The 11,212-nt window shown below is 48.1% G+C and overlaps 1 pseudogene; it reads right to left on the bottom strand.

Annotated features, from left to right (window-relative positions):
• Positions 1-398: 398 nt before the first annotated feature.
• Positions 399-7,292, bottom strand: LOC114909702 (plexin-B2-like; annotated as a pseudogene).
• Between the last annotated feature and the right edge of the window lie 3,920 nt (positions 7,293-11,212).

Here is an 11,212-nt window from a genome sequence, read left to right on the forward strand (position 1 = left end):
ACACAGAGTACAAATACAGTACCACTCCCAAGACGGTACCTTTTTTCCTGTGGTGACGTACAGATGCCTGTGGTTTCTGTCGAATAGCAGGTGTTTGTTCACTGCCATCACCAGAGCTGGGTCCGGGACAGTTCGGTACAACCTCTGGTGTGCTGGACAGGTGTACCTGGAAGTTTACCTGTGTTCTAGTTTCACACCATTTTCTTTCCTATGAAAATGAGTTTGACCACACTGGTACCTGGGACTGCTCTCTGATACCATACACCCTCTGCTGCTGTACTCACGTGGTTACACCTTCCCATTGCTGGTTCCACAGAAAGGCCACCGTTGCGCTCAGCCCTCCACAGCAACGGCGACAGCCATGAGCAGGCCTCTGTGGTGTGGCAGCTTGGGCAGCCGCGCAAAGCCTGGTGTGCTGGCCAGCGGTGAAGGCAGGAAATCGGCACTACATTTGTACTTTGTCAGCGTGTCTTGCTGATGGGCACAGAGAGAGAAGTCTTTAACGTCAGCTTCCTCATACAATCACTTTGTCAAGTGTGCAAGAGCGGATACCTCAGGTTTTCACTTTTAGAAAATTCTAATAAAGACAATAAACCTTAAGGTGAGCTATCCCATTTCACTGTTCCGACTTTACAGAACCTCAAGACACTACTGAAAACATTGCTAATGTCATGTTTGAAACGGAGCGCTACTTACACGGACTGATACTGAACATAATAGATTTGCTGAGGTTGTGTACGGAGAATCAACAGCTACTTTGTTTCCAATTTTCCCATTTTTTTGTATAGCAGGCACTGATGATTTCCATAATTCGTTGGTTGATATATCTCAGGGGGTACGTGCAGAGCCCCGAACGGGGCTTGTCTTCATCGGTGCTGGACACTACGAACAGAATCTTGTCCTGCGACCGCACTTGGCCGTACTGACCGGATGCGCTCAGGTTTCGGGCCAGTTCCTCCCCAGGGGAGGAGACAAAGGTGGCCTGTGGTCTTGTTGTACATGTTGTTGGGGCCACAGCTGAGCTGCAGTTCCATGTAGGAATAGTAATGGTGATCATCCTCACAAAGGCGGGAGATGAAGGTAAAGTTTTTGTTATGTAGCTCCCCTCTTGTGCGGGTGAAGAGGAAGTAGATGAAGCACTTTCCTTGAATGAGTAGCGAAAATTGTGCCTGTACTTCTTGACAAATGGGGTGACCTGAACAGCAGGAGCCTCAACAATGTCCTCAAACACATCCCAATTGCCAAAGTCCTGCAGGATGCGGGTGCTGATAAGCTTCATGTTGCCCTGGCTTCCGTAGCCTTTCCCCACGACAAACACATCAAATGTATCATTCTCTTTGGTGAAGGTTGACATCACTCCTACTACAGACACTATCTCCTCACTGCTGACCACATAAGCCTTTTCACCCTTGCTGTCGTTATAGTAGATCAGGTGGTCAATGCTGCTGAGTTTCCGCAGGGAGCAGATGCCCTTGAAGAGGCTTCCACACACGATGAGCGAGCCGTTAGACGGGTGCACTAGCAACAGCTTGTTGGTGTTGTCTGTCATCTTGGCATCGTGGCAGGACTGGATGGGGGGTGTGCAGTGGCGGCTGTCCCTCTTGGGACCAGTCTCTACTTTCTTCTCCTGCTTGAGCAAGGAGTCCAATTGGTAGATGGCCTTGATGGCTCCACACAGATGCGGCCTGTGAGGGGGTCCTGCACCACGTTATTGATGAGGGTGCTGGATGTGAACTCCTGGATGGATTCCGCACAGCAGCTATGGAGAGAGACAGCAGCAGAACTGCCAGAGTCCACCACGCCATTTCTGAAAGAGGACATTAAGTGCGAGACTGTTAGTCATCTCTCTATACAGTGAGACAAACATGTAGACATGAACACATGCTTCACTGTCAGCTCTACACACTTTCACGAAATAGCAGGATCCGGTATTTCGTTTTCACAATACATCTGTCATCAATATACCTGCTCACTGAACATCTGGCAATGATTTGCTTCACACAAATTTGTTAAAGCAGGCAGCAATTTTGTACTCCAATCTATTAAATGTACAGTTAATGCCTATAATTTCTACAGTTTTGCCACAGGTTTTCTGGTAAGAGCAGTAATTCTGAGTCCCACTCTCTCCACCAGCAGAAAGGAAAACTAAGGAGCAACGCCCAGGTCCTCATAAGCAATAAGTATAGATTTTTTTTTTTTTTTTTTAATTAAGTTTAGCTTATCTTACTTGAACACAAGCACTGCAACACCGCAACAGTCGATCATCTGGTAACCGCGACGCCACTAAGTGACGAACGGGCGGGTAGCGGATTATTATACAGCGTGCATACGCTGAACAAGGGATGATTCACGTCCCGGGCGGGACGGCACAAGATTTCATATTTTCGGGCCGCGGGGCAACTGAAACCGCAGGTAACGGGGATCACTGTATATGAGTACACGACACGTAGTATCAGAATAAGTGCAGCAAGCAGACACCGAAAAGATGTAAAATATACATACATACATACATACTGTATATATATTACTATCAGCAATTAGCTACTGTTTCCCTGAGGGGAACCTGTTGCTTATTGGATAACCCCTCCACGCCACGGGGCACTGCTCTGCTGCTCTGAGTCTGAAAAGTACAGAGAAGCCCACTGTAGAATTCGGACCCAAACAGCTACACCGCTTCGCAGCAGGAGGAATAGTGGATAGAAGTAACACATAGATTGATTGAAGCAGTTTTAAGAAGAGAGCCGCTCTAATCCTGCTCTGCTGGAATTTCCACAATTTAAGGAACACACGTTTTTCAGTGCAAACGTCTTTTTTTTTTCCTTTTTAAATAACGTACCACAATCTAGCACACACTGCAGCGGCCCGACGCCGGACTCACCGCGCTTGGGATTTGAGGAATGTGAACGCAGCGGCTGTGTGTGCTTCACCAAACTCTAGCGGATCTGCAGCGTTCACAGTGCGTAAGAGAGGCAGCGCGACCTGTCGGAGTGCGACGTTAATCCGACAGGTGGGTGCGCAGCTACAGCTCCCTCTGCTGGGGGAACAGACCCACATTGGACGGGTTCTCTGCTGACGTGCTCTGTGGTGCAGGTTGCATATGTGTAATATTTTGGTGCTTGAAATGGTAAACATCACCATATCAAACAAAGTGATTCTCCTATAAAGGTTCTTCATTATTTATGTAGCAGACACTTTTTCTCCAAAAGCGACTTCCACCACACACCTTATTCACCAACGTGACTTACACTGCTAGATACACTACACACAATGACTCACTCATCCATACATCAGTGAAACACACTCTCTCTGGTCACTCAACACACTATGGGGGAAACCCTGAACAGCATGTCTTTGGACTGTGAGGAGGAAACCAGAGCACCTGGAGGGAACCCACACCAGACACAGGGAGGAAACATGCAAACTCAACACTGACTGACGAGGGCTGGAACCCACATCCTCTCGCACTGCCACTGCTTGCTGTGCCAGTGTGCCAGCAGGCCATTTACATGTTTTTTTTTTTTTTTTTTTTACGGATCAGAATGGATCACCAAACCACCCAAGGGTGTCTGCTTCCACACACTGTCTTACTCGACAGGAATAAATTTCTCCATTCATCATGTCTGATAATTAAAATCTTAATTCAATAAATACATTAATCCTAAAACTGCCATGCAAACAATAAAATTTAAAATAATACTAAAATCAATAAGACCAACTAATACAAGAACCCCATGGCAGAACCTGTAAAACACTAAAGGACATACCCAAGGCTAAAAACTATACTTAATAAATAATTAAAGGAAAACTTACCCGGTAACATTTACCGCTCAAGATGGACGATCTCCTGGCCTGTTCCCAGGGTGTTACCATACACCCTTACCTACTGTTTTTGGGGTGATTCCCTTTTTGCAACACGTCTCCCCTATGTTGTTTTAGTAGAGTCGGTGAATGATGAAGTACATATACAGACTTTAAACACAACATGCACCACCAACAAACAAACTAAATCTACACTACACTGAAGTCAATTAATAGATAGATAACAATAAATACATAAATAAGAAAACACCAAACGCAACCCACACGTAGTCATTGATAGGTGACTACTTAAAAGTACAATCAGTGCTATAGATTTTTAAAATAGTGCAAAATAAATAAAATGTGCCATAGAAATGAGAAATCTACACCTAACATAAAACATATAACACACCCACAAAACGCAACACTTACATTCACCAAAATAGGGGTACGGTGTTTTGTAAGTGCAAAAGGACGTGTGTTACTTACCCCAGGATGGAGGATCTCTCACAAACCTGTGGGGTCACAGCCAAAGAAGCCTTTCCACCTCTCTTTGCCTTCTGAGTAACCCCACTGAGTGATGTCTTTCTCAATCCTAAACGTTAGGTCGGCCCGGATTTTATGATACACACCCTGGACGCCAAGTCTACCTCTGTCTGGACCAGCTGGGTTCTGGGGTTTCCAAAGCATTTGCTTGGCCACACTAATCACCAGCCACGTCCGGGCGGCTGCTGCTGTCTGAACGCCAGGGTCCATCCCCACCCAAGACTTTGTCGATACGTCAGTACCATCTGCGGATCGATCTTCCTGCACAGGCGAGTCACCAAATGCCAGGACTCCCGCATCTGCCCGCAGTCCCAAAAGGCATGTGCGAGAGTTTCACTCCTCGCCACGCTGGAGTCGCGGGGCAGAGTGGGTGGCTGGTCACTTTGTGCCTGTACAGGATACTTTGACCGGCAACTTACTGTGTATACAACACCAGTTCAAATCTTATACAAGGCCCTGTGCTTAAGGAGGGTCTCTGCCTCGACCCTGGCCGCCATGGTTCTTACTCCACTTTACAGCTTGGCTGTAATGGCGGGCCGTGTCTCGGCATTAGGCCCGCTGTTGGACCAGGACTTCACCAACTGGCGCATCGGAAGGGCCAACCAAAGACGCACAAAGTCCTGGTGGGGATGCTCAATCGGAGCTGCCAGTCGGTTACATAACTGGGAGAGGAAGAGACAATCCAGTTTAAGAGGAATATCAGGCACATCCCTCCCTCCCTCTTCCTTTGGAAGGTCCATGACCTCCCTCCTCGCATACTCATACCTGCCCCCCCAGGCGAGATCGAAAACGTCCTTTGGGAGGCCTCTCCACATCGTGCGGGGGGAAGGGGTGCACCTGCGCAAGGTAGAGCAAAGTGGGGAGGATGTCCACCTTCAGCGCCAATATTTTCCTTATTAAGGAGAGGGACCTTGTCCTCCACAAACCCATTTTCCATCTGGCTTTGGTCAAACGTTCTTCCCAATTAACCCTGGCTGCACCTCTGCAAGAAAGTTGACCCCAACACCTTAAGAGGACCCTCGCAGAAGCAGACTATCAATCCCTGGGTGGGCGCGTATGGTGACCGCCAGCGGCTCAATATAAAGAACATAAAGGAGCGGGGCAACCCTGCCTCACTCCACTCCACTGGGGCACCCACGAGGGAGCCATTGATGGTGACTACCTCAGTGTAGAGCACACGTACCCACCTCAGGAAGTTAGGGCCAAAGCCCAATCTGCTCAAGGTATTAAATAGGAAGGCGGTGATCCACTCGGTCAAACGCTTTTCCTGGTCCAAACCGACCAGCGCGAGGGGGACCTTTCGGTCCTCCGCCCAGGCGATCGCGTCCCGGACCAGGTGCAATTCTAGAACAAGAACGCCTGGGTACTCCGCACGTCTGGTCCCAGTGGACCAGGTTGGCCATTACCTTCCTCAGGTGCTCAGTCAGGACTTTCGCTATGATCTTTGCATCAAAGCATCGTGAGGGTCTCCAGTTGGCAAGATCGGCTTTATCACCTTTCTTGTACAACAAGGAGAGCACCCCTGTCCTCATACTCTTGGTGAGCAAGCCGCTGCCCAGCACCTCCTCAACAACGCACAGAAAACTCGGCCCAAGACGTCCCAGAACGTGAAATAAAATTCCACTGCTAAACCATCAAGGCCGGGAACCTTGCGCCGATTCATTTTGCCAAGCACCTCCGACAGCTTGTGCAAGTAATGGGGCTCTCTAAGTTGCCAAGTGCGTCCTCAGGAACATGTGACGTCAAATTATCTAGAAAGCTCCTTTCAGTCACCGGGTCCATTTCCCTGACTTTAAAAAGATTTCTATAAAAACAGGATGCAACCTCCAACATCTGGTGGTGTCGGTAAATGACTCACCATGCTGATTCTTCAGAGAAGTAAAACCTCTCTTACGTTTCAAGTCCTTCACCTTATTAAAAAGTAAGAGGTACACTTCTCATTCTCCTCTACCTCCTTAACTTTGGTGCCAAACAGAAAGGCTTGGCCTGCTGCTCGTGCAGCCGCCTCAAAATAGCCTTTATCTCCACGGCCATATCATAATCAAAAGTCCCTCCGTTAGTGTGGCAAGAACAATCCTCTGGAGTTCCTCCTCGAGCTAGCTGATATCTTGGCGTCGCAAAGCGGCATGACGGATACAATAGTTGATGGTGAGGGTCCTGGCCTCGCCTTGATCCCTTCCCACCAAACAACTGCTGAGGGGTAAAATCCATGGAATCCTGCCACAATGAAAAATTCTCTAAAAAAGTTTCTCTAAACTCCTTTTCTTCCAAACTTCAATATTAAATAATATTAATATTAAATAATGTAATATTAAATATAATAATAATAATACTAAATAATAATAATAAAGGGCCCCCCTCTGATGCCGCAGCCTCCCTTCCAAACTTTTCCTTTTCCTTCGGAGTTGAATCGCCTTTTTTCCGCTTTCAAATCTCCGCCAAGGTAGGGGCAGGGCATGCACCCCGGACATCACTGGCTTTGCCAGGAGCTTCTCCAGTCCCTTCCAGACAAGGCATTTGCATACGAGGGCCTGTACTGCGGACAGAGACAGGCCAGGTGGTCTTCGCTGCTGCAAATGTTGCAGCGGCGGGGGCCCTTGCAGTCTCTGGCAAAATGTCCTGTCTCTAAGCAGTTCCTACATTTCTTGATTTTGCACACTTCTGCTGTATGCCCCTGACCCCGGCAGAGCCTGCAGAAGGGAGGCTGCTGGGGGTAAAAGAGGTAAGCCTGACTATTTTGTAAAGTGAACTATACTGGAGGATGATGAAGCCCGTCGGGGGCCTCAGGGTCAGGACACGGGCGAGCCTGAATTTCGCCATCTGAAGCGAGTAGTGTGCTTCATCCTAGGGACCACTAACAATGCAGACTGCTCCTCTTCCTCTAGAGACCCACCCGGGGCAGCAGGGCTCTTCTCGGGCCTGGTGGCCTGTTCTGCAGGTGAGGCCATCGTCGCTTCCCACCCTTAAAATTGTCGTCTCCTCCCTCGTCGGCTCCGCCGCGATATTCAGCTTCGCCGCTGCTGCCACCTCCACCACTGGTCATCCTCCAATCGGCGCTGGCGTTGCGGCTTCCTCGACGAGGGGCTCCGAAGTCCCTAATGAGCCTTCTTCTTTTGGGGAGCTCTTCAGGGTGGGCGACTCCTCAGGAAAAGCAGCATAATGCTGCTTCCCAGGAGGAGACAGCCTCACCTGCCCCCCCCCCAACGGTCGTCTTAATCCTTGCCGTTGTCTTCTCCGCCGAGGCCATCGTCGTCTTCTTCTTTGTGGCTGTAGTTGTCATCATCTTCCTTCCCATCGCCGACCTCCCTGCTGATGTCTGTGATGGCTTCATCCCTCGGCACAACCAAGGGCAGGTTGAGAATGATGTCGAAAGCCCTTTAAAGGGCTATGCTGTAGAAAGCTATCTTATACCCCCTGGCAAAAAGAAAACCACGATAATACACTCGATCTTAGCCAAAAGGCCAAGAAGCGATCATCTACATTTACATTTCTTACATTTACATTTATTCACTTAGCAGATGCTTTTGTCCAAAGCAACTTACAGTGGATATTATGTAGTGTTACTAGCCCACACACCTTATTCGCCAAGGTGACTACACTGCTAGATACACTACTTACAAGGGGTTACTCATCTAGGCATCAGTGAAACGTACTCACTCCGTGACACTCACACACTATGTGGGAACCTGAACATCATGTCTTCGGGCCATTTCCCCCTCTAAGCAGAAATAAATTATTGAGACAAATTCATTATTGTCTTACTGTACTATTCACTGTTGTATTGCAGTATTATTGTCATTTTGCATGCACCAGGCTGACATAAAGTCATTGATAACTATTGCCAGCAACAGAGACAGGCAAGATGACATATATGTAGACATCATGTACACAGTTTTTTTTTTTTTTAATCAAACTTTATTTAATAAAGTTATCAATAATACACAACTAAAACAATACATTAAAATCCACAATCAAACAAACCCAACACCATTTTCCTACAGTTGGTCAACAAAGTTACTAAACATGTACACACTGTTCTGGTTTCAATAGCTGTCTTAACAAAAACAATAGGAGACAGTCCCACAACATCGGGAGCTCCCCAGGTCACTCTAAGCACCCTTCCCCACACAATGGTTAGGGGGTCGCCACGCGAACTCCCCAGAATCGCCCTCCCCCCGTGGCAAAGTACGCATAAACAAAACCACAGCCAATCAGAAGAGAACACATGACTATGTTATTATTATTATTATTATTATTTTTTTTTTTTTTATAGAGCGCTCTTCTCACGTAGTGGACACAGCTGCGCTTTAACACAGGCATACAGCAAGAAAATTGATACAAACAAAGAAGACAGTCAACTAATGGCTACCATAATGAGAACTTATTATAGAACTACAGGTATACGTACTGGCCACCAGGGAAAGGAACAAAAACTCCCAACTGAAGGTTGAGGGAGAAAAACCTCTGGGGGGTCCATGGGCCAGTGGTTGCCCACCCCTCCCGGGCATTCTAGAAAGTAACAGTTTGTAAGCCAGTGTTTAACAAGTAATTATAATGTTGGTAAATGGCATCTTGGATCCCCAGCTCGGCATGGAACATCTCGATCGTCATGGCAGATGGACATCATCCTCTGTCAGCACGGGATTTGTCTGTCACCACTGGCCAGCCTCCTCAGGTCTTATGTAGCGAGGTAGTGCTCAACGAGAAGATAGGACAGAGTTAGTAATTTGTTACATAAGTAAATTTAAAATGCATTTTTTGTAAAGGTGATAAAATAAACAACCAAGGCAGGTCAAATTACATTATGAGGTGGAATACCTGAGTGAACATATAAGTCTTAAGTCGGATTTGAAAACAGCTTTTCCGACAGTAACTGGTAGACTACGTACAGAAACAGACAGTAACACCAACTATTTACGTTGAACTATATCAGTCCGTACTTTCCAAAATGCTCTTCTCTTACAACTCAAACCACTACACTACCAGTAGTCCCATTTAATAGAGCCATCAAGTATTAGGATAAAATAATTTCATAACTACTGGGATTTTTGTGGGCTCTCTCCAGGTATGGGTCCCACCACCAATGATCCCGCTTGCGTTGGCTGTCATTCTGTCATGTGGTACTCCACTTGCTCTAAGAACTACGTAACAGTCCAAAAGAACCAGCCGTTGCTTATTCTCATGAGAAATGTAAAGTAAAAAAGTCCTTTTTGAGAACGTTTCAAAGTGCCAAAGTGATCATTTGTCTGTTATCTCGTTGATATTGATGCCCTTACAATGGTCCCCTGTGGAAGAAATTTTCTGCCCCGGACTCAGTCGGCCGCAGGAGATCAGTATGAAACACTCAGACACGCAGAGACTTTTCACAACAATATCGGGTCGATGGGAGAGCTCCAGACAGCTGGATACACACCACACACACTTTCAGAACCGCTTGTCCATGGGGGTCGAGGGAAATGGAGCCCACCCGGCAACCAGGGCGGAGGGCCGGAGGGGGAGGGGGACACACCCAGGATGGGACCCAGTCCGCCGCAAGGCACCCCAGCGGGACTCGAACCCCAGAACACACCGGAGAGCAGGACTGTGGTCCAACCCACTGCACCACCACACCCCCGCGACAGCTGGATATCTCCCCTAATTGGTTCGGTGTGGAGGGGGGTGCGGTGGCCGCGTGGCGCAGTGGGTTGGACCGCAGTCCTGCTCTTCGTTTGGGTCTGGGGTTCAAGTCCCGCTTGGGGTGCCTTGCGGCGGACTGGCGTCCTGTCCTGGGTGTGTCCCCTTCCCCCTCCGGCCTTACGCCCTGTGTTGCCGGGTAGGCTCTGGTTCCCCGTGACCCTGTAAGAACAAGCAGTTCTGAAAATGTGTGTGTGTGTGTGTGTGTGTGTTCGTCCTTGTTTTGTTTGCATGCTCATATAAGTCATCACAAGGAATGGCAATACTCTCGAAACTTCTCCTGCATCCGATGCAAAGGTGATCTACTCCGAAAAATTTGTCCTTGTTATTCTTTCGCATCCTGTTTCCCTACTCCTTCACATTGAGAGGGGTCAGTTGAGATGGTTCGGGCATCTGATAAGGATGCCCCCTGGATGCCTCCCTTTGGAGAAATACCAGGCACGGCCAACTGGGGCGAGGCCCCGACATCAGCCCGGGACCTGCTGGAGGGATTATATCTCACAGTTGGCCTGGGAACGGCTGGGGATCCCCCAGGCTGAGCTGGAGGAAGTTGCGGGGGACAGGGGCAGCTGTGCCGCTCTGCTCTGTCTGCTGCCACCGCGACCCTTTTAGGACAAGCGGGACAGAAGATGGATGGATCTTGTTTCCCTACCAACATTTCCCATTGCGTTAAGCTGTCACACAGTGCATGAAGCCAGGGTACAGCATACACTTTCTGAACATATTAACTTTCACATCACACTAGAACATATTAATTTTTACACCACACAAAGTAGTTTTTAGTCAAATGCACTATATGTATAATGTGTTGCAATATGAGAGGGACTTACTCACACAGCCTGAAACTGCTTATCCCAAGCAGGGGTTGCAGCAGCACCAACCCCAGCAACAGAGGGTGCAAGGCTCAAGGGGAAAGGGACACAGCCAGCACAGGATGCCGGTTCATCACAAGGCACCCCAAGCAGGATTCGAACCCCATATCCACCGGAGAGGAGGACCCTGCCAAACCTGCTGCGCCAGCGCTTTCCCTTGCAAAGTATGCATTGAATCACTATTGTAGAACTAAAACAAGGTATTAGAAGTCACTGGAACTAGATTGGAATTGGAACAAACAATCAAAATGCACTGACAACTGTACATTGCATACTAACCACTTACTCTTCTTCTGACAGGGCAACAATGGCCTCCTTCACCA

Source organism: Scleropages formosus, unplaced genomic scaffold, assembly GCF_900964775.1.
Source record: "Scleropages formosus unplaced genomic scaffold, fSclFor1.1, whole genome shotgun sequence".
In the NCBI taxonomy this organism is placed as follows: Eukaryota; Metazoa; Chordata; class Actinopteri; order Osteoglossiformes; family Osteoglossidae; genus Scleropages; species Scleropages formosus.